Source organism: Tyto alba, unplaced genomic scaffold (genome assembly GCF_018691265.1).
Source record: "Tyto alba isolate M040663 unplaced genomic scaffold, T.alba_DEE_v4.0 Super-Scaffold_6, whole genome shotgun sequence".
Lineage (NCBI taxonomy): Eukaryota > Metazoa > Chordata > Aves > Strigiformes > Tytonidae > Tyto > Tyto alba.
In genome coordinates this window covers 7,303,790-7,331,472 of record NW_024881327.1, presented here as the reverse complement: position 1 = coordinate 7,331,472, position 27,683 = coordinate 7,303,790, and the positions used below count along the sequence as shown (strand labels likewise).

Sequence of the window (27,683 nt, the reverse complement as noted above, 5' to 3'; positions counted from 1 at the left end):
CATGTCTTTTATGGTTTATTTTGTCCTAATCCCACTAAGTGCTGTGCAGTATTTGTGGAGAGTTACTGAGTGACTGGAAGGCAACAAGTTCAGTTACATGTAACTTCCATTTTGGAATTGATTTAGCTCTCTGGAGATGTTAAGTGTAGCTTTATTAAGTGTAGGTACAAATCTCTTTTGACTTAAGAGTTAATTGTCTATCAACATAGAAATTAGGAGTGGTACTCATTTATTCTTGGAGAATATTACAGGTTCTTAATTACCTTGTAACACCACCTTTTTCTGTCAATTAATTGAAATAGCTACTCTCTTTCATTACCCTTAGAACTGTAGAGTTTCAGATGAACTGTTTCACTGACTGACTTTTCTCAAAAATCTGTAAAATCGTATTGGTTCTCTCGGCTTTGACAGTTTATGCGACAATCATGGCACAGCCACAAGGTCAGCTGTAATTCTTTGGAAACGAGGCCAGGAACATTTCTTTAAATTGTGTTCTAGCAGCCTATAAAGAAACATCATGTCCTCATACCAAATGTTTCAATTAGACAAGACTTGATTTCTGAGGCTCTGGTTGCAAATCATCACAATTTGTGTGGCTGAGGTGTGGAGAGCCTAAATCTGATTCTAGAACCAGATGTTTTTTCCACATTGTTTTAGCAGACCACTGATTTTTTTAAACTTCAGATGCAAACCAGTAACATAATATGTATGAGAGTGAGGGTGGAGAATGAGAACTCCTTCCAAACATTATGTAGAAAGGTAGCTGGAATTGAAGAAGTTGAAATAGAGAACCAAATACACAATTAAATGGGAATGATTGAGATTTCTTCATTGAACCTGACTCTTTATTGACGTCACCAGTGGTATGTTTGGGACCTGTAGGTTTTTGTATGCGCGGCCATTTTGGGAAGCTCTCAGAGTCTTGAGGTGCAACTACACAATTTTTGGATTTCCCCCCTGCCCTGAGCTGTGATCACTTGGGACTGAGACAAAATGTCTTCTTTAACATCATGATTTTTTTTTTTAGTAAGCTATAATAAACTAGATACTGAACTTATATATATCTTTATAAGTTGTGTGTATATATATATTGAACTTATAGAACTTATTTTTGTTTCTTTGGAAGGAACTAAATAGATAAAACTGTGGGTGAAACTTTTATGAGTACATTGGACTAAAAACTGGTTTGGTTTAGATGGATGTAAAAACATAAATACCACCTAGTCAGTGTGGGCTTGATTTTTTTTTTTTTTTTTTTTTTTTTTCCTGACTCCCCCCCTCTTCTGTAAGTAATGTAATTTCTAGGACTGGTTCAAGAAATCCATGACCAACAATTTAAAATATGGGAAAACTAGAGTTCAGTGACTTACGGCTCTCAGTGTAAAATGCAGCTTTCTACAGTGGTCTCATTTCAGTGTAGTAAAACACATGTGGAACACCGAGTCTGTCTATAGCTACTGTAAGCATTTGACTGATGGAATGGGTAGCTTGTTCATGCAAATGATGATACCAGCTGGCACCTGCATAGAATGACATTGACAGTTGTGTAGGGACAGGTAAAAATACTTGTTACATTTTGCACTCTTACACAAATACTGCACTATGCATAAAAAAAATGAAAGAAGTTAAAACTCTTCCCAGGTCAGGTCCCACTCCCCGTTAGTACAGCTGTGTCCTTTTACAAGCCAGCCTTTAGTGCTTTGATTGGTCATATTCTTAAAAGGCAAACACCACTCCCTTTGGAGGCAGTTTCATAACCAATAGACTTCATTACAGGCAATGTTTTCCCTTACTTTGTTTCATTAACCCTAGATGACTCTTTGCAGTTTCTCAGGAATCTAATTCCTAACTCTCTTTGGATCACTCTTGTCCCCAGCCCCCAACCTCACCCCACGTACTTTGGAGATACTATACAATGCCTCCTAGCAAAAACTTTCAGGAATTAACTTCTCTGCATTGCTGAGCTAAGACTGCACTTAATCATTCATCTGATATACCTGCCAAAACTTTTTTTTTTTTTTTTTTTAAATGGTTTTGCTTCCTATTCTGTTTTACCGCCTGGTCCCATAAGGAACAAAAATAGAACTAATTTTATTTCAAATGTTTGGGAAATCCAAATGGAGCACAGGACTAGGTCTGTAGAATGCAATAAGCATACAGCTTAGACTTCCAATTTCCTTCCTCACCAGCACTTAAAAGCTCTTTGAGATGAGAGGGATATACAGGTTAAACTGATGTAATGTAGTGGAATACCAATTAACCTTTTTCTTCTATATTCTTTATTTGCATAAATCGGTGGAATGGGTCCTTTTACAAGGACAAGATTAATAGGAGGTGATTCCATATCATTGTGAAGATAGAGATTTTAATTTTTTCCTCAAGAGTGCAGTAAACAGAGCATAGTATACAACGATTAGCTCAACCTGTTATGCCTCCATTTATGAAAGGTCCTTCAAAAGAAAATCTTGATGCAGTTTGACAGAAAACACTGTCAGGAAGAAGCGCGTTAAGCAATTTACTTTCCAATTAGAATATATTTATTCCTTACACGGGCCAAAATATTTGCAGAAACATGTTGAAACTCTTGTTCTTTTTCTAACTTGCCTTAAAATAATATCTTGGTATAATCTTATTCATAGCTTCTTTTCTTTAATAGTATTTTTTCAGTTCACTTAAACCAGAAGCTGTTATATCTTTTCTGATGGTGGGAAAGATTTCTACGGTTGAGTACAGCTAAAAACAGAAACTGAAATGCCTGAATGTTCACCAAGATGAAACATATTTTTGGCATCTCTTTTGTAATTAGAATGTAAATACTGAACCCTGTGAGAGATGAGAGTGTAAGAAAGTTAAAAAGCACATTTCTTTCATTCTACTTGCTTCTGATCAGGTCAGAAAATGGCATAAGCTGTTAATTGTCTGGCAGAGTACAGCAAAAATCAGTGAATGAACCTGAAAATTACTGATGTTGTCTGAAACACTGTATAGTTACCACAGACCTATCATGACACTGTTCCAGAAGAGGGTGAGCAGTTGTCTTATTCAGTACTACCAAACAGGGTCAAAACCTGTAAACTCTGCCCTTTGAAAAGCTGATTTTACAGTTTTTGACACAATAGAAGTAGCAATTTGTGATTCTTGTAACTCTTTATATTGTTGCAAAAGCAAAATTTAATACTGCAGAGGAATTAAAATAAACTCTCTGTGCTCTCGCCATATCCTGAAGTACTCATCTTCCTGCACCTGAAAGATGAGCAGTGCAGGATTCTGCCTGCGCTTTGCAGTGCCCGTAGGTTATGAATATTTGGTAAGAACTATGCCTATTTCATATTTTGCTACTTTCTCAATGAAAAAGATAAATTTCTATGGTCATAACTATAGCAATGTAGCAATACTACTATTGTAGTAGTATACTTTGTAGCAATACTACTATGGCTACAAAGTTTCTAATGTACAATGAACCAATATTTCCTGATAATTTCAAAGTTTTCCTCTTGCTTAGAAATATGTGTAAACCTCATCTTGCTCAGCTATTTCCTGATTGTTTCATTGGGCAGGAAAGTGAAACAGTTAAAATATACCCTTAATGTGGGATTTCATAGTTAGGCCGTTATTCTAAAAAGTCACTGGTAAATTTTCCTTCAAAGACCAATCTGCTCCTCAGTGACTGAAACCAAACAACAGGCAGTCACGATCCTGTAGTAAGCTGTGTGCATTAATCCTGTTCATAAGCTTGTATAAAATATGATTCAGTATGTATGCTCCCATGAAATACATGATTAATTGTGTGGAAAGCCTTCACCCTGAAATTTGAACACTGCCATGTGATGCAGGAAAGAGCATTTTTATCTCACTGTGGGCTAATGATTTATTTAGAGCTTAGTGAAACATCTGTTGGAGGACAGCAGATGACCATGGCTCGTACAGCCACGGGATATTAGCATTTCTACGGAGGTGGAAGCAGATTCTTTTCCCAGGAAGAATTCCAACTGTTTCATGAATCAATAACTAGCATCATTTTCAGGTCTCCCTCTTTCCTAATGGAGCCTGATGGGAGAACTTTGAGCTTTTGAAAAGGAGGAGAAAACAAAAGTGGGGAGGTTGGGAGGAAGAAGTGTTTGTGCCCAAACTGGGATTCTGCTTGATGCTGGCAAACTTGAAGACAAAGATCTTGCAATACAGGGGATTGAATTTACATGATTGGAAAACATCATAGCAGCTTTACAGCTCAGTACCAGAGTCTGAGAGTAGTCACTGGGATGTGATCCAAAAACCTTAGCATGACTTTTTTTTTTTAAATACCCTTGGCTTACCTGCTTTTGTAATACATTGTATATGTTTGGGATTGCTAATGAATAGTTTGTTCTTTGCCCAAGCCTTTTAAGTAAGGTCTCTTCAGAGTAAGTGTAGTATGCCCCGTTCTATTCTACTGTATGAGACAATAAAAAGAAAAAAAAAAGGATAGTTGGATAACTTTTATAGAGATCTGAGGAAATTATTTTTATCCAGAAGAGATTCCTTTGTGAGCCTGAATATGCAGGTATGGATGTTCATAAATACATCCATGTAGGAGACATTTGTGGTGACCAGAAATAAACTTGGCATAAAATAAGCCAACAGGGAGAACAACAAAATGTTTTTCACATCCTATTTGCAAGAACTAGGAAATATTTTTTTGTTTTGTTTTTGGTTTGGTTTTTTGTTTGTTGGGTTTTTTTGTTTTTGTGTGTGTTTGTTTTCAGCTTCAGTTTGATACCACAAATGAGAGATACTGCCTTAGCCAGACTATTATTTTTCTAGACTCTTCCCTTACAGCTATAATCCATAAGTGTGAGTTCCAGAAGGGACAATTATGATTTATTTCTTCTTGGCACAGACATTGGGACTGTCATGCAAGCCTCCTGCGGTCTGCCACCGAACGCTTCTCTAAGGTTTATACCACCTCTAGCCTGCATTTATTAAGGTCCAAAGGGAGTACAGCACTCAGCTGCAAGCTATTTCTATAACATGTACCTCCTCTACACCGCTTTGGCAGCCTGAATTTCAACTCTACCTTTATAGCCCACCATTATAATTGGATGCTTCATCTTTCAAAGTGATAAATATCCTAGTTTTAATGTTATAGCACTTCTGATTGTCCTGCGTATCAGGAGCTTGTTCTAGTCGAGCTGAGAGAGGAAGAGGGAAAAAATAACTTTGAGCAGCCATGTTTGCATTCCAGTCCTATTGTATTAAAGAAATCCTGCTTTGAAGGTGGTTTAATTGTCATCATCGCTGGTGACACTAGAAATGCAAACAAGTGCTCTGGGAAAGCTGATGAATGAGTTGGGATTAGAGAAGTTTGTTAGTTTGAGAATGTGTTTGCTTCTATGTGCCTTATGTTAAACTGATTGAATGCTTCTGTAATCACACAAAATATTTTTTGTTTGAATTCTCTATGAATATCAACTATTTATACTACCAGAACATTATATTAATATCTCTATGTAGTCTGAATCGCTGGTAAATTGTCAGACTGAATATTCAAAATATGTGTTGTAATAGAGCGAAGTGGAGCTACATACTGGAATTTTACACACCTAGATCTCATTTCTCTCAGCTCACTGTTCCCATATAACTGTCATTATATATACTCCCCCTTCACAGCATCACATGGTATGTGCACACTGTATATTTTTTCAGGAAAATATCTGAAAATAATTCTGCAATTGCAACCTGAGACTGTGCCATCCACTCTCTGCTTTCTCTGTGTGTGCATTACATTCCAATTTTCCCTTGTTGGCCAGAGTCACCTCTGTCACTACATTGATTCCCCTCTCCAGGTCAATTATTTTACACCACTCTTACCGTGAAAAGGGGAGGATATGAGTCTGTGCATCCAGTAGGAGTTGGGGCTACAAGATTTACATCGATATAAGATAGAAGAAGCTGTATTTCTGTGAGAGGGCAGAGCAGCAGGAGCTGCTGTAATAGTTAAAACGAAGCAAGCTGTGTACACCTACCAGTGCTAGCTGCAAGAGGCTGGTCAATAAATAAAAAGCTGAGCCCTGGCTCTGGACGCAGAAGACATGCACCTGACACGGGAATTTCTGCCAGCAGCACAATTTGGTTTTCCTATGGAGTCAGGAAGTTCAAGCAGCTGCATTATGATTACCTTTGAGCCCACATGCTCTCAGGTAGCAGCTGCTCCTGGTTCGTTCTTTCAGGTGCATCCAAGTAGGAAGAGTCAGTATCTGGGGCTCTGTGTAGCCAACCTGTAGAGATGTCATGACTTACAGTACATTTGCTGCTTTTAAGATAAATTCTGAGCCACAGAGCAGCATACATACTTGGAAAAATACTTGCATCGTAAGTTTAGTACTCTCTAGTGAATCTTTTGTAGGTCTGTGCAGTACAGTATCTATTCTGGATTTTCCTTTTTTCAAATTCATAGTGGTTTGTTTAGTTCTTGCATTCAATAAATTATCCAGGCTAGTGGTTGCTGCAGCTGCCAGCCCACTCTGCCCTGATAAGTATGAATGTAGAGCTCTTGAACTTTATACATACAGCTGCATCGAAGGAGTTCTCACTGTGCCAAGTCGTGTAAGACTTCTTTTTCTTTTTTTTTTTTTTTTTTTAAATACATTATATATAAAACCATCGTTCTATCAGTCTTTCTTCTCTTCATTATTAATTTTATCTGGTTTTATCGAGGATTAGCAAAATATGGACCTGGAAAGTATTGAATACTGTCTACTGTTTAGTTTTGAAAAGATTTCTTCTCAGGAGAATACCTTAGAATTTCTCCACAGCCTATAAAACCTACATAACATCATAAATTTTCTTTGGCAATCTTTTATTTTAACTGAAGGAAAGTAAACTAAACTAAAGATAATTTAAATTGAGAAAAAAAGAAAATGGTGATCTGATGGGGTTCAATGGAGAAAGCAGACTATAAAGCTTGCTTTGGAACAGCTAAAATAGATTTTCTGACTGTACCTAAACGGTTGTCTACTTGTGTTCCTTTTTGAGAAATGTTTGTCTTGTTCCAGATTGGATATTGCATATTCATAGGACTGTGTTAAAAAGCAGAGCTGATTTAGAAGTTCTTGCCTTGAAAAAACAGTCATAATTGGTTTCTTTCTCCCTCAGTTACTTACCAGCTTTTTTAAATTTTTTTAACTCTTAGATTGCTAAGGTGCCAAGAGTATGCACACTATACATCCTGATTCTGTTTTTTTGACAGTTAAAGTCTATACAACTAATATTTTGGCAAATATTAGGCCTGGAAAATTCTGCATGTATCATCCCAGTCTGATCTGTGAGTTAATCTGACAAGTGAAGAGAAATGGGATGCACGGAGTAAAATCCTTATTTCTTTTCTAAGAACGTTTAATGTGTAAAAGCAACACACAACTATCCGGACTTGTGGCCTAGAAACTAAGCTACATCTTTTAATTCAGTTTATGCTAAATTTTAAGTACTTGAGCACATTAACGTTTACACTAGATTTTGACTTGTATTCCTTCCGGTCTTGCAATTTTCTTCTTCAAGGCACGCTTTGGGCATCAGTTATATTTGAGGGTAAGAATAATCTTTTATTGTAAGCATTGCTTTCATAATTATGCTCTACAGTGAAACTATTTAAAAATAGACAACACTTATGGTAAACAATTTGAAGTAAACAGATAAGTGTTAGAAAACATTGCATGCCCATCTCTTTGGGGTGACCCTAAACTATTAATCAGATTAGAAGAGTGTCTAACATAGTTTTCTTATCAGAACAGCTCTTTATGCACAGGACATAGCTACAAGTTTCAGTAAAAACTTAGTTTAAGTGCATGAGGTCACCAGAAAGGTTTACATTCATTTGTATTGAAACAAAGCTAAGTACGCAAACTTGCATCTTCCTTTGATATTACACTGCCACATAAAGTAGACCTCACAGTATCTGAACACAAAGCTTTTTTCTATTAATTTTTTTAATTGTTTTTATTTCTTAGGTGGAATCAGCAGAAAGAAACTGGGTTTCTGAGAGAACATGCTGTAGCTGTGCTGACCTGTTCCTGGCAAGCAACCAAGGAGTGCAGAGGTGGTGGCCATCGTAAGTGTTTCCTGCTTTTTAAATTGGCTTAAAACTAGGGTTGTCTGGGGCGATACTGCATCAGAATTGTTCATCTTCACTCATCGTTAGAAAAGTTAAACCTTTTTCTGGAGATGTGACCAACTGGACGGTTAAGTTTCCAGGAAACCTGGAAGAGGCTTAGAGATAAGCTGCTGCAAGCAACCCAACTGAAAAGCTCCCTTCGTTTCTTGGAGGGAAGGAAAATATTTCTATGGTGAAAAATCTATCATCTTTAAAGTTTTGGATTCCAATTTTGTAGAAACATGGAAGTAGCTCAAGTCTTATGTTCATTTATAAACATTCTGATTTTACTGCCATTATGTTCTCTCTATATGAGTGGTTTTGTACAAAATGACAATGTGAGACTCCGTAGTTCAATCTCATCCGTGCAGAATTGTGTCAACAGGATTTGGCAAATAGTTGGATATATTCAAGTATATGATCTAGCTATTGATCTATGCTTCCTTTAGTCTGATAACTCTATGCTAATAAAAATGAGACAGCTCTGCTCGTGGTATAGGTAAGCACGACACTGAAATTCATAGAGACATACTGATGCGGCATTAAAAAAGGATGACATCCCATAGCAACAATGCTTGAAATATTAACTTGGTAGCTCATCCTTCATCATGAAGGTGTACTGGAGCATGTTTTGCAGGCAGTCTAAATAATTGCTCTGTAAGGTTTTATAGGGATGCAGGATTTTTCTGCTGAAAGTAGCCTGCAGGACCAAGGTTGTATACACAAAAAATTATATTAATGTCAGGTCTTTTGGGCATCAGGTACTCAGTATTAAGAAATGCCAAAAATAAGGTGTGCGGGGGAGAAAGGAACAAGATTTTACAACTGCATTTGCGTATAAACGATATTTTGTACAGTTACATAAGAACATAGTGCTGAAGGGAGTCTTAAGGCCATGCATCTGGTGAAAATGGTATCACTCGCCTTTGCATATCCCCATGGCTCTCTTGTTTCCACGTCTCTGACCATAGCAGTTGTTCACTAAGTCAGTCTGTATGCCAAAAAAAAAAAAAAAAAAAAAATTTTCTAAGTTGGTAAATCTCTTCTCTGCAGTGGCAATCTAGATCTATGTGGAATAGAGAACTGAGCCTAGGCGTATCGTATTCCAGGTAGTGTCTTAAGTACCTGACTGTATGCATTCTTTGGAGTCTCCTCAAAGAGACGGTAACAGCCAGGAGTGATATGTTTGGGTATGAGGAATATCACCAGTAAGACAGGCAGAGGAACACCTCACTTGTGAAGGTTCAGATGAGATTCACAGATGCAGCCTGAAAGGGGGTTCAAGGTAGCCTGAACTGTGGGGCACTAGCAGTACCTGATCAGTTCCTTTCTGGTTAGATGTCATCTTGGAAGTGCTCTGGTCTTCCTGAAGGTCTTTGATGCTTGCATGGTAGAATCAGGTCCCGTGAGACAGAAGCAGGTGCCTAGCATCTGCTGAGGACCTGAGCCTTGACATCTGTTTAAGAATAATGTTTGCAGCAAGGGAAACTGTATGTGCAGTCTGACACAGATTAAGTGGTAAAATTTATTGAAGGCTCCTGACAGACACATTAGGGCGTACTCATTGTGTGCTTCAATTCTATTGGAAAATGTTAGATGTATCTTTTCAAGACATGCATGCATTTGGCTCCCTCCCTCTTCTGAAGTTTTGAAATATTCACGTTACCGCAATCTGGATTTTCACTTATGTTACGTGGTAAGAAAATAATTCCCAAAAGGTAAACTGCAAATGTGGATGACTATTGAAAGGCTGAATCTATATAATTGTAAACTCTTTGGGAAGTGACTGACAGGAAGGTTCAAAGCTAGTTCTTGACCTGAAATTGAGACCTCTTTCTGTTGAAGCTGGTGGGGGACTGCTCCCATGTTCTCCATTGATAAATTTGAGGAGAATCACTAGTGTGAGTGAAAATAAGGGTTTCAAGGATCTTTAGTTAAGATATCACTATACATCGGGACACTAGAGTTCAATTAGTATTTATGATACGGGATTTGAGATGTTGAGTTTTGAACTGCTCCGATTAGGTAGTCTGGTTTTCACAAGACAGACAGTATGGAGAAATCTATGCATCCCGGTGTGGGATCCTGGCACGAGAGCTTTGAGGGACTTCCTCGGGGGATAGATGCTGCCAAGAGCAGGCTTTGCGTTTCTGACCGGTTTTGAAACTGAGTTGCTTTTTGGTGGTGGTCAGCCCAGCAGTGCTGCTTCTGCTGTGCCATCTGGCTTTTCTAATGCTTTGTCAGTGACTGACATTGTAGAGCTATCCTCTCAGCCCCTTATCTATTCTTTGTGCTCTGCTGGCATACATTCTTCTTTTAAAACTGCTGTCGATCTGCATGCTAAGTCTGTCAGTACTGTAGGAACTACAGGCTACGCTAAGTCTGTCAGTACTGTTTAAAGTCAGGACTTCAAACTCTGTAGTCTCAAACAGTTCAGCCCTTCCCTTTTTATCTCTATATATTTCTCTTTACTTCTTTTCAAGTGTATTTTTAATAAATGCAGTCCTCACCTTGACTATGTGGGAACTGAATAAGTTGCTGGAGAAAATGCACTAAAATCTGTTTTTAGACAGAAACATCAAGAAATGAAAGGATGTCATAAGCTCTGCACAGCAGAAGAAAGGTGAAGGCATCTTTTACAGTCAGGAAACTTGGTAGTGAAGTTGGAGAAAATCCCTGAAGAGAATGTAATTGCAAAGGTAACTAGAAACAGAATAGCGAAAGAAGATGGTATGACAGTCTGGAAGTCCTTGGAATCAAAAAGAGTTAGTACAAAAAGTATTTAAAATAATAAAAAATACCCCCCAAAACATGGACGCTAAGTAATAAGGGGAATTTGTTGCCAGTTTGCCGTGTGAATCTGGGCTTATTTGTTGTCTCCATATGATGCATCTGCTCTATTTGACTTTATCAAGTTGAAAATTTGGAGGATTTTTCATTTACTTTCCCAGAAAATGAAATTGTATTGGCGATTTCACAACAGTTCTGAAGTTGTCAAATTGGAAACCCAGTTAGATTTTGTTTCAAAAAGACGCACGGGGAAGAAAGAGACCTTTTTTAATGGTCTCTGCTACAAGTAGTTCATAAAACTGTAAAGAGCTAGAGAGACCCTGGAACTGAGGAAGGAAAAGGGCAAGTTTCAAAGGTGCAAGATTCCTTTTCTCCACCTCTCAAGTGGATGGACCACACTTCATGGTCCTTGGGGTCACTGCAATAGCAATTCTGTTGCTGGAGAGGAGTATGAGTTATGGAAGAACAGGGCAGTCAAATCAGCCTCTTGGAAAAAAAATCTCAGCAGTGAAGGGAGAACAATTGACGACATCATCGCATTTCAAAAATGCCAACAAGCTTGGAGTCTGTTGTGTAAAACTTCCAGGATTATGGTTAAAGCATATTGACCGTCACCTGACATCTCACTAAAGGCTAAAAATGTCTCCAGTTCCTGAAGAATGATTGGCAAAATCAGCTCATTTTCTCTCCTCCGCTTCTGGCCCCGAGAAGCGTGTTCCAAAATGCTGTGCGTTGACCTGCTAAAGTAGCAACTGGAAAGGGTGGGAAAGGGAAGGATCCCTTTTTGTTTATATGACTCTAAGGCAATTTTCAGTGAATGAAGAACATAATTTTTGAAAATGCCCTCTCTCATGAGAACAGCCTCATGCTTGCTTTGCAAATAAAAAAAAAAAAAAAAAATCATATGCCTAGTACAAGGAAACTTCCCTGTGGGATGAGGGAGTATAAAGGACTTTAGCAATATTTCAGGTCCCATACAACATTGTAAAGCACAAAATTTTAGTGATAATGAGAACTGGCAAAATCCTCGCTTTGGATCACAGACCATATTCTGTGTTACTGAATATAACTGCATAGGGCTAGCTAAATCATCACCACATTGTGCCAAGACCCATGTTATTAAGCATAGAAATGAAAGAGTAATTAAGGTTATATAAGGGTGAGAAATGCAGGCTCCACGTGTGCAGCAGCTGCTAATTGTTGCAGCCATGTAGGATAGCAGTCTGAGGGGTGGCTGTGTAGCCACCTCTGTATCAGGTTGCTCTTTGGAGAGGACGTTTTGGATGGATTTGAGCATGCTGTATCATATCTTTGGATTTGCAGTATGACAAGTTCTAAAGAGAATATGGTTGCTTTAGAAGAGCTGATACTTTTCACATATCTTCATACTGTACTGTAAGATTCTGATCTTTTATCAGTAGGGATAACCCTAGTAGTGCTCAAGAATCCAAGTATGAGCAAGGAAAATATATTTACCAGACATTCTGAACACAAGAGAAAATGTTGGTGATGATACATATTGCTGCAGGATGCTACAGAGTGAGTTCTCATGGGTCCTTCAAAAACCCAAGCACAGAGCATTTCTTTGATATCTCTAATGTTAAAAAAATTAAAGTAAGATTAAAACTGGTGGGTTGCAGTACTACTGCATAGTTCTGAGCATAAACTACCACTTCCTCAAGCTAATATACAAAACCTGAGTTTTTAATCTTAGGCCCTTAGGCCTTGTATCAGAAGAGAAGCTGGCAAAGTCATTTTTCCCAAGTCTGAAGCAACAGCTTCATTTGTAAAGTCTGCCTCTCTCATATTCTGAGTAAAATGCGGTTACATCATATACTATCCCAGTGCCTATTTTTATCAGTTCGGTAATATAACGTACTGCCATCAATATGTGTAAGTTGAGGATGAGGATCTGCAAGGTTGAGACGTATGAGGTAGTTTTTTCTGCATCTTATTGCATATGCCAGACCATTTCCTATAGTCTGCACAATTACATTTGTTTCTGGAAAGAAGGTAGTAGAAGAAAATGTCTAAATCTGCATTTAAATAAATGTACAATAGATATCAAAGATCTTTACTAGCAGTAGCCAGTTCTTGCTCAACTTGTTAAATATAAGCACTGCAGTCTCTGAAGTAGTTTGCTCATGCCCTTGCTTCCCTCCCTGGAGCCTAGCTACCTGTCCAGAATTGCTCAGGACAGGTTTTTGTGTTGGAGCTGCAACTTTAACCACTTTTAATGAGTCTGGACATAGCGGGGAATAAGGTTTTCTTGAATCCTGGTGCTTTCCATTCTATAGAGTACGCTTTGTATCTGGAGTGGATCAGAATAGCTGTAGGACTTGGCTGCTGGATGCGTAGCCCAAAGAAAAATATTGCTAGTAATAGTGCCTGAAATCTGTTAATTGAAGAGAATGAATGGATAACGAAGCATCCAGGAAGGTAAGCGATTGTTGAAGCTTGCTAATAAGTAGGAAATAAGTGATGTAACCTAAATGGCAGCACTGAGGGAAAAGCCTTATGAGCAGAGTTCATTTGAGAAGCTGTATACCTTTAGCCACTTATAGAAATGAAAATAAATATGTGTAGAGTCCAAAAACTGCACTAGACTTTTGCTCTTACGCTTAGCAATTCAGTCACACCTGAAGCCTGCTTAATATGGTTCAATCATGGTGACCTAATACTTAGTATTTCTAAGTCACAAAGCGTTTTGCAGATCTGTAGAGGAACAGTTGTTCAGCAAAAGGAAATATGTAGATAACACAAGTTTAGAAAAATGTTTTATTCTGTTCTTAATAAATGGATGATCATAAGATAAAAGGCTTTTTAATCATAAATGTGAGAGAGTGGACTACTTTTATCTAGTTAAAAATTAAAACAACAGAATAACCTGTTGCTATGCAACATCATGCAAGTAAGTTAAAAGTTGGCAAAAATAATTACTACAGAAGATGTGACTAAGCATGCTGTGTATAAGGCCGGTCCTAAGCCTCTTTAGCTGACTCGAATTAAGCACAAATTTAACTGTGGAATTATTTAGTGCACATTTAGGCAACGCTCACACAATAATTGGTCCTGAAAATTCCTTTTGCTAATGAGTTTTACGTCATTTAATGTAGTTGTGTCTGTATTTTAATATCCTCTGTGCTTTAGGACATCCTGGATGTACCAAAGTACTGCTGACAAATCAGATTATTCAACTGTTAAGTTCTCCTTGTGATCCCTGCTTCTTCATTATGGTTTACATTATCACAGTACTTCTAATTTAAGATCTCACATTTGTTTAGAGGGGAATAAGATTGGAGAAATACTGCTGCCTTAAATTATATAGCCCAGAGGTAAGGAAAATAAGCATGGGATAAAACAAGATCTAAAGCACACAACTGCTACCGCTAATTGTTTCTATATAAATAGCAGAAGATGGGCACGTGCTATTGGAGAGATCACAAGGTAACTGCGAGGACAGCTGCTTAATTGTTAAATGCACTGAGGATTTTAAGGTAAAGAAATGTCTGAAAATGTTCAACAGCACTTTTTTTTTTTTTTTTCCATACAAAAGGAGAAAGGAGGATACCATCCCAGTAAAATAGTCCCATCATATGTGTAAAAGAAAGAGAGAAAAGGGGTTTTGTACAGTTTCCCATTCTAAAGCGGTATTACAGATTAGACTACCAGGTCTCTTGTACTGACTGTATGTTCGGCACAAAACACAGCTAACCAAATAACTATCCGAACATAACTTCAGTGTGTGCTATGAAATGAGAATAAGCATGCTTGAGGGCAGCTCAAAGCCCATTTTCACTAGTATTAGTGAGAGCTTACAGAATATAGTAACAGTAACAACAGTAGAAAAAAGGACATTTTCCTAGGATAAGAAGATTTGTAAGGAGTCAGTACTGGAAATGCAGCGCTTTCCTTTTCTCCCCTTGCATCCGTTTGGCTGGAGGATTTTGCCAAAGCAATTAGGATAGTAACATGAAGTTACAGGGAACTCTTCACTAGCCCAGCAAAAATCTTATCTCATGAGTTTTGCAGTCAGCTAAAGTAGTAGTTGACCTCAGGGACTCCCATCAAGCTCACATTCCTATGATTATTCTGCCTGGTAGCCACGTACTGTTTCAGCTTAGAAGCTAAACCATTGCAGTGAGTGAAAATGGCTAAAATGTATAAAAGGAAATACAAAAAAAAAAATAAAACCAAACCCAAACCTTTCTGTAGAGCCTGACTAGAAATGACTTGCAGTGAAAGTAGTAGAAGATCTCACGTAGGGCCAGCACTAGCTCGTGTATTAGCGCAAGGTTTCACTGATACGTAAACTAGAGCAACTGAGAGGCCAACAGCTGATATTGATCCTGTCAAAGCTCAAGTGAGTTCAGCATTAGAACTTCTCTACCTTTACCACTACTGCCAGCCCTGCGGGTGATCTTGTAACATCACGAAATTATTGAATTCGGAAAGAGAAAGTAGGGCTACTTCTGTGTGCTGTATAATTACAGTATTTCTATCACAGGGCGTGCTAGGAGTGAAAAAGTGCTGTAGTAAAGCTGAGAGACCTCGTTGCTCTCTGCAGCTTCCTGAGGAGAAGGGGAGAGGGTGGTGCTGAGCTCTTCTCGCTGGAATCCAGTGATAGGAAACGTGGGAATGGTTCGAAGATGAACCAGGGGAGGTTCAGACTGGACGTTGGGAAGCATTTCTTTACCGAGAAGGTGACAGAACACTGGAGCACAGGCCACCTAGAGAGGTGGTCGGTGCCTCAAGCCGGTCAGTGTTTAAGAGGCGTTTGGACAATGCACTTAATAACATGCTTTAACGTTTGGTCAGCCCTGAATTGGTCAGGCAGTTGGACTGGATGACTGTTGTAGGTCCCTTCCAACTGAAACAGGCTGTTCTAATTCTGAACGGTATAAGGAAGAGGCTGTGGCTAAGCAGTGCTATAGATGACGCTGTCACAGGCAGTGATACTCGGGAAGAACGGGAGGGCACCTGGCCCAGAGAACAAGAAGATCAAAAGATCCTCGCTAAGTAGCCTAGGCCAGCTAGCTTTCCCACCAACAGACTGTTTCTTCTGCATGATCAGGAAGCAGAATTCCAGAATCTTATTGCAGGTTGGATGCAAACTATTGAAAAATTCCACTCCGGCTTCTGATTTACAGCTGCTGGGACAGAAATGTGTTCTTCTACAGACAGCTTTGATTTGGCTCTGAGATGAAAAATTATGGCTGCTTGAGGGAACAACAAAAAAAAAAAAAGGTGTCTGTTGCTCCCCTGAACTGAACTCCTTGAGAGCTGCTTATTTTTGGGATGTTTTTGACTGTTAGTCAATGTCTACTGAGAAACGGACTCAGAAAAGGCCATCGCTGACAGGCACTTTCAAGAAAACAGTAGTCTGGCATCAGGCTCTCCACCAGATGTATTAACATTTTGTGCTTCTTTTGTCAAGCAGGGTAAGTCTTTGGAAGCTGGACAGATAGGTGTGTGGACTGGAGGAGTTCTGCTAGGGAGACACCAGCTTTCCCTGCTCTGCAGGGCACTGTGTGATGAGCTGATCGGTTGGAATGTTCTGACTGTACGTTCACCAAGGCATTACTGACTGAAGGCCAGCTGTGACAGACCAGAGGCATTATCCGCCTGAGCTAAAAATGAGACCCTCGCTCCTGGTCAGTGAGGTCGAATGATGTGACAGGAAGCACAGTGACTGCCCGAGGGGCTTCTGAGGCTGTAAACGTGCTCCTAACTGCGTGCAACGTAGCGCCTGAGTCTTGAAGATCTCAACTGTGTGTAACACTGTGTTGTGGTTTGGGCCTGGTGGGCAGCCAACCCCCGCAGGTGGTCACCCTCCCTTCCCCCCCCACCTGGGAATGGGGGAGGGGATCAGAGGGGGGAGGGGAGACTCGCAGGCTGAGATAGGAACAGTTTAATAATGGCAATAAAACGAGAACAATAACGATGATGGGGGGAAAACAAAAGAAATATACAAACCAGGCGATGTACAGCGTAACTGCTCCCCACCCGCTGACCAACCCCCAGCCCGTTCCCGGCCGGCGACCCCGAGATACCAAGATCCCACAATCGCAATCCTGGAAGTGAGAGAGAGAGAGAGAGAGAGAGCCCCTTCCCAGCCACCCATCCTCTATACAGTGAGCATGACATTCCATGATATGGAATATTTCACTGGCCAGTTTGGGTCAGGTGCTGTGGCCGTGCTCCCTCCCTGCTCCCTGTGCCCTGGCGCACGGGCAGGACACGGGCAGTCGGAGAGTCCTTGAAGTCTCGGCAGCAGCTGAAAACACCAGTGTGCTACCAGCATTCTTCCCATACCAAACCCAAAGCTAAATCCAAAACACAGCACTCATCTAGTCCCTGAAAGGGAATATTAACTCTATTTCAGCCCAAACCAGGACACACTGCAGGTAAGCCACCATTTTGAGGGGAGACACAGGTCTCTCCGAACTCTTTGACTGGAAAAGCATTTAAGTCCAAGGATGTGCTGGCAGCAACAGCACAGTGGTACACATACTGAATGGCAATGTAGATCATTTATTACCTGTGAGTCTGGGTGCTCACCTAGCCGTGATTCACCTGTCTCATAATACTTGCCATCCTCAACTTTGAATTTGCCCTACTGACATCAAAAATGATGTTAAATATTATATTGTTTCTAATGTTAAACTTACATTTTAACCATAAATAAGAAGCCTCAGACTGCTTGAGTCAGAGGTGAATCTGTCAAAACCACATTTGCTTACAATCTAAATGGGTTTAAAATATTGTGCTCTCACATGTGCCCACAGAAATTTCAGAGATGGAAAAGAAATGTGAAAATGAGATGAAACTACACAGGATTCTCTGGTGGATAGGGGTGTGGCTGTTTTGAGAGTTCAGGGACCTGATTTATCCTTTTTTTTTTTTTTTTTTTCTGCAGGTCAGGACAACAGAATAACACACGCACACTTATTTTAGTACGGTAATTGGCAGCATGAATAATTGAGTGAAACTGACAGTGAATGCAAATGTGTGTTAAGATTATACTGTGTAAGGCAGACTCAGGATGTTCATGTGATGTGGACAATTGTCTGCAGCAAAGGAGCAGTATGAGGTGACTCGACAGCATCAGTGTTTTGAAGTGTCACAGCCAAATCTGCCAAATCTTGTCTGAGACCTAGGTCTCAAAGTACTTTGCCTCCCCAGCTGCATTTCTTATACTGCTATAAATTCCTGAGAACATCCTTTAATACCTTAGACTTTTTTTTTCCCCTGCACTTACAGCTAAAAACAGCTTAAATTTTGCATAACTCTCCTTGATAGAATGAGATTAAAATCATCCTACTAATTCTAATATTAATGGGTTTATATGTACATTAATATCTTGTAATGTGCATGTGAAATGATGCGCACACTGTTGTTCAAACAGGAGAAAAGTTACGGTCCATACCTTCAGGCATTTACAATCCTTGGGCCTCTTCCCTCCTGAAACAAAGAGGAGTTCTACTGTTGTCTGTGAAAGATGCAGAACTAGACTCTAAATCATCCTACAGCGCATTAAGGCTCTATTAAAGAAACGTACTTTCACTAGGGAGCTGAAGAAAGAGCTGCCAGTCTAACTTATTCCATATAACCAAGAGGGTGATTAAATGTTCCAAATATGCAGAAGTCAAATGTCCCATTTCTGCTTTAAATCTTTTCCTTTTATAGGCTGTGGGTTATACTCCCTGCTTTGAAAACCTGTGCTGTTTAGGAACAAGAATTTATTTACAGTTTTAAAAACTTGCAACTAATCTTGGATGAATAGTCTAAATTAACCTTTGGCAGAGAAGTTGTAATTTCTAAGCCAACACATAACTGCATTTTGCATTAGTTCAGGAATATTGGGTACTTTGAGGGGTTAAGAATGAAATATTTTCCATGATTCATATCTCTTTTAGCTTGAAAAGTCAACAACTTGATTCCAATGTAGCCAAAAGGGGGTTTCAGTCCAAAATGTCTCATTGCTTGCAATTAATTTGGGTTCTTGCAGTTAGGGTTTTGTATCACAATGCATTAATGCATGAAAGCAGCTGCACAGTGAGTAGTGCCACATGTCTGAACTAAAAATAATCTGTGTATATTGTTGCTGCGCAAACAGTTGTACATTTTGGTCTCTGAAGATAATCTCTGTGTTAGAACAGCAGAGACGCATATGGCGGAATCAGATGCATATTGTAGAACGGTGAGGGGATGCTTGTGTGTGCCTGCTCGTGTCACTTAACTACACCCTGTCCTTTTCTGCCTTAGTAAGGATGCTGAGTCCTATTACTTAAATCCATGAAAAAGTACAACAAAACTTTTAGTCATAAATATACTTAGGCAAATGGAAATCACTTCTATTTTCCCTGAAAGAAGGATTTTGGAACTTAGACAACTGACGTGGTGCTTTAGGGAGGGGGAAAAAGGCTTATGCTAGTTTAGAATTAATTGTCTTGAAGACATATCTATGGGAAAGGAGGGGCGGGGCAGAACACAAAAACAAGCAACTGAAAATGGTATTCTTTCCAATTTGCCGAGCTCAATCCTTCCTCCATTTCCAGATCAGTGTGGTGTGGCCCCACCGAAGAGTCTGCCCTTTGAGAAACTAATTCTGATCCCCATCCCGCTAAGGTATGTAGAATGGTTTGCCAGTGGATGACTCCATCCAAACTTAGAGTAACCTTTGGGTCTCAAAAGCACTTGCTTCTATTCCCAGCCTTGCACCTTAATCTCTGCTTTCCATTCTAAAGTAAATTATACAGAGGAAGAGTTAAAGATTATGTCTAAGTTTATCTTTTGTTCCTTATGTGAAACCACTTCTGTGGCCTACATCTCCTACTCGGCACAAGGGTAGTTCTCCAGTGCAATACTGTACTATACTAGAGCCTGGGTCTTCTTACATGCTGTGAGCTGCTGGTGAAGTGCAAGATGATGGAGGAGATAATACCACTTTCCAGTGGAAGATAGCAGGGCTGCCAACTATCGCTGCTCAATAAGCACTAACATCTTAGGCAAGTTGTCTGTCTTTATTTTCCAAGCTTCTGTACAGTGCAATGTGCTTAACTATCAACAGCCCCCACTGACAGGCTTGAGTTGCTCCCACTTGCAGCCTTTCAGATGGGACCAGTTTCTCCGGTCAACCACCCTGAATTATAAATTTCCAGTGGAAGTGATGAAGCTCCGTTCCTGCGATTAAGTAGATTTCATCTGGTGGGATGCAGTTGTGGTCGGTTGTTGATTAGCAAGCGAAACCTGTACAGTATGTGCCCTGTCTGAACATAACAGAGTGGTCATATGGTTGAAAAAACATACTCAGTTTTAATAATATTAATTTATAACAGAACACGTTATAATTATCATTTATAAACTAGGTGCTTATAACCTGTCGCTAGGTAAATATCTAGTGTTTTCAATAATTCTCTTATGTCTCTTAAGTTATATCAAGCTGATGTACGTATTTGCTGGTTGTCTGTCTTCCAAAATAAAGCTGCAATTGCATATTGACAGTGGAGAAGGATGGGCTGGCATCCCGTGGCTGAACATGCAGAAAAGGCAGGAAAGAGTCAGAGAAGTGTGTTCAGCTCCCCATTAGGAAGGAGCCAAGAGAGGGAGTTTTTAAGTCCAGTGTATTAGCTATAAAAGAGACTTTGATTTGTGACTAAAGTAACTGACAACTGTTGCGTCTGTTCCTGAGAAAATGGGAAATGAAAAGGGCTATATTCTCTCTAAGTAGAATTACAGCTAAACTTGCTTATTAACTACTTCTAAAGGTGAAGAACTTGTGTACTGATAGAGTCAGAAAGAAGAATGGTATTTGAGTACTTCTTTTTATTTCAAATGCGATCTCTGCTTTTAACTGTGTGTGCCTTTCCTTACTTTTTCTATTTTGTTTTGAGAGCAAGACAATAGTAGTATGTGCCCATGGAAGAACTTGCAATGTAGAAAGACTTCCACTTTATACTGGCAGACAAGTAGATGCAGTTCTGGCATCTCATTTGTGCTCAAAAGACCTGTATGACAGTAAACAAAAAAAAAAAAAAAAAGCAGCTGTGTGCTAGCAAAATTTTTATTCAGACCTTTACCAAGATGTATTTTTTATGCACTCCGTCTGTGCCAGGATTTTCAATAACAGCAGTGTTAAAATGTACCCTCTTCTCCCTTCTGTTATAACTACTAAGCTTATTTATTTTTCTTTAAATTGGCTATTTTAGAAATGCTGTTATCAGTTAAAACAGCTTCTCTTTTCTAAGATAATAGCATAGTTGTGTGTGTAAACCAGAAGTTCAGATTGCAAAAAGCGGTTGTAATGTGGAGCTAGAGGAAAAGACATGCTAATTTCATAGTATGTTAAAGACTTACGTGTTTCTCTATCTTTACCGTAGTAATTTGTTTGGACTAATTTTAATGTACTGTTTTGCCCTAGAACTTTCTAAGTTGTAAAATCTGTATTTTTTTAGAGAGGCTTGAAGACTGCCTAGAGCCAGCATCCCTGTACCTCAAATTTCATTCTTAGACTTTGTTACAGCACATGAACAAGGGAACTAAACTCTGTGCAAGCATGGAAAAGCGATTAGGATTCCTCAAGAATATCTAGGACTGCATGTTCTATACCTTCCAAGAAAAATAACTTCTTTATGGATTTAGAAAGTTTGACAACTAACCCTAGGCTTTAAAGCCTACCTTCAAACCCATGTATACCATGGGGAGGGTTTGGTGGCTAAAATGGAATCCAAACATTTAGGTTTCAAAACAGACACCTAAATGAGGCCAGTTAATAAGCTGTTGTCTTTTTTTTCTTCTTTATTTTTTTTTTTTTTCCTCCAAATAATCTTTCCCTTGTCTTAGGTCTAAGGGTCTCTTTTTTTCACTCAGAATCCACAGCTTAGAACCCTTCTCTTTGTAGGTCATGGAAAGCATGGAAATCTGTTTTGTATATAAAAGCCTTCTTGACTAGGCTGCCTGTCCAGCAAGTGGGGGAATTTCCTCCTAAGCCTGAAGAGCAACTGAACCAGAAGGATGCAGGCTATCTTGGAAAGTGGGCACTCTGCCCTGCCCTGCCCTTCCTTCCCCCCTGCCCCCGTTTTTTAGGGTTTTTTGGGTGAGGGAAAAATTGCATTGTTTAATAAACCTGAGGGTGAGCAACAGAAGGTACGTCACAATTTATAAGCTTATTGGTTATCATCTGTCTGGCATGGAGAATACGCCAACTATGTCAGCATTTACTATTAAATAGTAGTGTTGGTATATTAAATATTTAGTGTTGGGAGCAGGAACTGAAAACTAGTGCTCACACCACTACCCTGCCTAGATGACAACTGATCGTTCTGTTTCCATTGCTTACTGTTCCTCAGGGTATGCATCATGTATTCACCGATGCAAAGACACTTCATCCCAACAGCAGAAACAGAATACCTCCCCCTCTCCTTATTTTTTGCACAAGACTAGCTGTGGTCTGACCACAGACACCGAATCAAATTTTCAGGGTCTTAGATTCAGGGAAAACATGTTTGTCAATCCCAAGCCACCTCATATGTGGAATAATCAAGCAGGTTTGGAGCTCGGTCAGTATATCCAATGCTTTTGGCTAGTCTCAATTATGGAATATTTTTAGTCAAAATTTTTACTTGTAAAAAAAATAAAGGTGTGTGACTCCTAGTTGCTTAAACATATTAGTTACTCTTTTTACATCTCTACTGTTTTTACTGATGTGACTTCAATGTCTATATGCTATCATCTAATTCTCACTTTTTCTGCTTTTCCCCTATTCTTGGGAAACTCAGACTTTAAGAAAATTAGATGCATCTGGAAACATTCAAAAGCCAAAATTCAGACAAAAGCTTTGAAGGGGAGGGCTAAGGACTAAGACATTTCAGGTTCCAGGATACAGCAGAGTAATACAAGGTTTTGAAAAACTTCCGGTTTGGATTCAACCACCTAAATTCCATTTCATTCTCACAGTACACCTAAGTCAGTCTTGCATTTCACTTTCATTTCAAACAAACATAAGGGGTTTTTAACAAATATTTTTATATGTTCCCAAGTTCCTACTATTGCAGTTGTTTGTAAAATTTAACACATTTAATAATAGGGTAAAGAAACATTTAAGAAAGGAAAAATCCCTTTTTAGACAAAGCATCAGAATGTCATAACCAAGGCTAAATCCCCCCCCCCCCCCCATATTAATTGTAATCTCTGGTGCACAAAGCAGCTCTATCTTCAAAGCTCTGCCTCAGGTGCTGTCTATTATTGTAGACTTTTAAAGGTCCCACAGTGAAGGCTATCTTGCAGAAGGAGAAAATAATCTTCCTTATTAATTTCGGTGTCCAGAAGATCAGACTAGTGGCTTCAGTGGTGGGGTTAGTTATAGTGCCAATTTTCTTCTCAGGTTTTCCTTATACGAGGCCGAGCTAAGTGACCTTGATTTTTTTTTTTTTTTTTCTCCTTGGTGCTGGAGAGGAAACAAAACAGAAAACAAACATGCTCTTTCCCTGTTATGAAGGTTTAAGTGCATTATCTTCTGAGTGCAAGAATTTAACTCTTGGCTACGCTGGCTATTTTACCTCCTGAACCTGACGATTTTTGGAGTTCTCATTTTAACCAGTTTGCTGGCTTGGATGAGCATGATCTTAGTCAGGGATGAAGAATTTATTAGGCAGCAGATTATAAAAAATATATGTGCTGCAGCGTGGAGCATGGCTGTCTATATCCCTCTTGATGTTTAGTCTTAAGTGTTTAGTCCCTAAAAATTGAGGATTACAGGGAGCTGGAAGAAGTATGTAATCTGGAGCTTTGGAATTACATGTAATATCACATACATTTTTAAGTTGTGTTGAATGGAAAAAGTTGCTTTCCTTACATGGAGCAAGAAGTGTTTTGTTTTAAATTTTAAAAGCGAAGAAAACAGGTTTTCATATTGATATGTTAATACTGGACCTATTGAGTCCAGACATCATAATACTCATGATTTTATGTGCACTTGAGAATTGTTTAGGAATAGTTATCTTGCCCAGTTGAGATAAGGCTGAAATGCATTGCCACAAAACTGGATGTGTCGTCCTTCTGTAGAAGCGCTCTGTGAAGTAGCATAAAGAGCAAGAATGAAGATGATGGCAGAGCCGGGGCAGGAAAAGTTACAAAAAGGGGGCTCTGGGCATCTACCTCCTTCGTTTAAGGTGTCAGAAACAGTATGTGTCATTTACTCATCAAGATTAGGTTTGTTTTTCAGTTTTACAAATATTTTCTACAAAAGTGCTTCTCGTAAAGATAGCAACCATTCCTTTTTTTAGTGCTTGTGAAAAAATCACAATAGCCACTGTGAAATGTAGGAGATAATTAGTAGTCTATCAAAGCAGCACAAAACGAAAAAATAACACTTTCAGAAAGCTGCAGCTTTCTCAAAAATGTGTACTGTTCATACTGATTTGCACTAAAATGATGCTCATGTAGCCCAGCTGTTGCGCAAGACATTTCTTTCCCATAACAAAATGTAGATACCTAAATCTAGAACCCAATCTGTAACTTGCCTGCTACAGACTAGCACTTACTCCCTCGTGAAACGGGGTAATGTGGATGATGACAAAGTATTAGCTAATGTAGAATTTTCTGAAAAAGGAGCTGTGGCAAGAAGCAGAGGTGTGAGAAATCCCAAGACAGCAATGGAAGTCATTGGCCAAAACCCACCAGACAAGAGAAGACCGAGTGATCAAAAGAGGAGCTCCCAGAAAGATGCTGAACAGGACCAGTGCACTGCAAGCTCCTGGTGAATTTAGAACAAGTGGTATTGGAACAAGAGAGAGAAATAATGTAGATACCAATGTAAGCAGTTGTGCTCTGTACTGGCACTATTAAAATATGATGCAAATTGTTGGAAATGGAAGACTGCTCCAACCAGTGCGTCAGTGCCAGAAGCACCTGTTTGTATCCCACTTCAGGAACTTGGGAGAGATAAAAATGGAAAGCAGCCTATGTAAAGCAATATGAAAGGGGTGGGTTTAAAAGGCACAGACCTATTTTAATATTTTTTTTACATTGAAAAAGTTTAGGTTAAATTTTTTACTTAATTATTTTTAATTATTTAAACCTAACTAAATAAGTAAGAGTTTAACAATGGGCACCATGTGATCAACCCATGAATAGGAGCTGAAGCTATTATCTGATTTTAGATAAGGCATGCTAAGAAAAAAAAAAAGGTGGTGGATCTGCTGTGTCTAGACCACCTAGAAATGCTGCTTAGGAGTACAAACTTGACCAAGAAGTAGGAAAACGAGTCTTCTAAAATGAACATCTCTGCCTAGGTGAAATAGGGCACTAAAGATCAGTCTTGATTTCACAATGGCAACTAACTGTTTAATCAATAGCATGGAAGGTTGTTAATTCTTTTTGTTTGTTTGCTCAAGTGAAATAAATTATTTGCAGGCAATGGCTTTGCAGTAAACACGTTTGTTTCTATGCACAAACTAAAGAGAAGAGCATTCTTTGCAGCGACTCTTCACAGAGGATGGTTTTTGGGGAGGTGTTTTGTTTGTTTTTTTCCACTGCCAATCCCAAAGGAATCTAAGCATATATAGTGTGGATCTGAATCAAAAATGGTTTTCTTCTCAGTTTGTTGAATTGACAAACTACAAACAAGTTACAAAAAGAAGGCAATTTAATTCTAACAGTAAAATATAAAAGAGTCAATCTAGTGAAACCTGGTTCATGAAAGACAGGTGAAAAGAAGCACGGAGTTCTGTTAAGAACAGTAGTGCATATTTATATGGGGAAGAACAGAATACTGTTCGGCATATTAGAAAAAAGTAACTGCAAATGCATTATAGCAGTACTAGAATATTAATGGATTGTTTACTCTTAAAACTTTAAAAGATTAGTGCTTTGTATTAAAGCACTAGTGGCTCTCCTGAGAACCCTTGTTGCCTGAGCATGGGTTCAGTTAGCCAGGATCATGCCCCCCCACAGCCCCTTCCTGGGGGCTGGCAGCACATACCCCCTCCCCTTCCTCCTGTTCTTTACCAGTTGTGCTTCTGAACTCCAGACTGCTAAGTTCAAATGCTGTGTCACAAGGGTTGCAGGATAAAGGGTCTGTTTGGTCCTTTTTGTATTTAGAAAAGCAGAACGAGAATGCAAAAATACCTGGAAAGTCTATTTTAAGTTTAAGATGACTTCTGTCATTCTTATAAAATAAGTAGCCATATCTGATAAGAATATTGTACTTAAAATGTAAGTTGAGTTTACCCCAGTTTTGAAGTTCCGTTTCTACTTAGTGTAGCCTGCAAAGCTAGGAAAAAATAAATAGGACCAAGGTAACATGAAAAAAAAAATTACTTAGCTGACTTTTGTAGTGGGTCAGGTCACTTGCTTTGAGCCATTGGCAGGAACTGGTGTTTTCAAAGATGATGTAAATTAATCCTTCTCCACGTATAGAAGTCAGTATAATGTAGGTCCGGTGCTGATATCTTCTGCCTGTTTCTTTCCCAACCTACAAAGAGAAGGGCAGTGGGTTGAACAAGTCCGTAAGGACAGCATTCTGTTGGCCAGAACACCTCATGTGATACTATGCATTCCTCCAGTCAAGCGTACCTGACAAGTCAGTCAGTTCTGAATACTAAAGTCAACATCATCTGTGCTTTTGGGGATATGCAGCTATGGTGAAAGTGCTGCTACAAGTTTTTAAAGTAATTTCTATCTTGTTTAGGAAGAAGTTATATGGCTCAGAAATGCAGCTTTGGTGTCAAAAAGCTAGGCAAGCACCAAATAATTACTCTTCACAATAGGTACAGCCTTTCTATGTATTACCATGTATGAGATTATTAGTAAAATAAAGTGGTAATTAAACATTAATATTCCAAATGCTAGTTGGCTTACAAATTTAGATCTGGCAAATGGATTTGGAAGTGACAAGGCAGCACACACCTAAGGAACCCTGGGCACTGGATGTAGTACAGGAGCCTGTTGCACCCCAGGCTTCACTGCAGTGCCGGGTGGCATGGTCGGCTTATCCATGTAGCTACTCTTCATATTCTGATTTGCTGTCCCCAAGAGAGTACAAAAGAACAGATTTCTAACCTTTTATTCTGAAGTCCTGTTTGTAAATATAGCTAATTAGTTCTTAGTATTAATGATAGATACATAAATATACAGTGAATATACATATTCTTTCATACTTACTCCATTCTCAATATGGTACTGGACAACGTGCTAACTTTGTGTAGCAAAAGGCAAGATGAAGGCAGGTCTCCTGCAAGGTCTTCCTTCTACAGAAGTATGCCTCAACAGCTGGAGCTATTTTACATCAGATTTGAACAACAGTAAACAAAGACAGACTCAAGATGCTGTTAAAGCCTTATTCACAACAGGAGCTCAGTTTAGCACCAGTTTTATGATCTGTCTGCCACTGCGTAAGCTTTCAGAAGACCAGAAGGGGCAGGATTTTTGGATTGAAAAACTGGATAACTACACTGCTTGGAGAATCTGAAGTTTTCAGTCACTAGGAAGTATAATCCTTAATCCTTCTAGAAATCCCATCCTAAAAAAAAAAAAAAAAAAAAAAAAAAAAAAAACAAAACAAAAACCAAAAAAACACTTCATTTGAAAACAGTTATCAGGTCCCCTAACTTGAGAATAGGAACTCCTCTCCTTCCCCCTCCAGAGATGCCTGAGCTATCTCCCTCTTGTCAGCTTTAATCACAGTCCTACATAAAACACCTGCACACAAGTAATTAGCGAAGAGTTTACGTCACACAGAGCTAAGGGGTGCACTAGCCACAGAACA

At 39.1% G+C, this 27,683-nt stretch overlaps 1 long non-coding RNA gene across 1 annotated transcript in view; it reads left to right on the top strand.

The window, feature by feature from the left end:
• Positions 1-27,683, top strand: part of LOC122154907 — a 121,505-nt gene that overhangs the window by 82,261 nt on the left and 11,561 nt on the right. Inside the window, exons 3-4 of the long non-coding RNA XR_006167023.1 lie at positions 7,983-8,083; positions 19,477-19,546. This is a non-coding gene — a long non-coding RNA (uncharacterized LOC122154907). The remainder of the gene's footprint in view (positions 1-7,982; positions 8,084-19,476; positions 19,547-27,683) is intronic.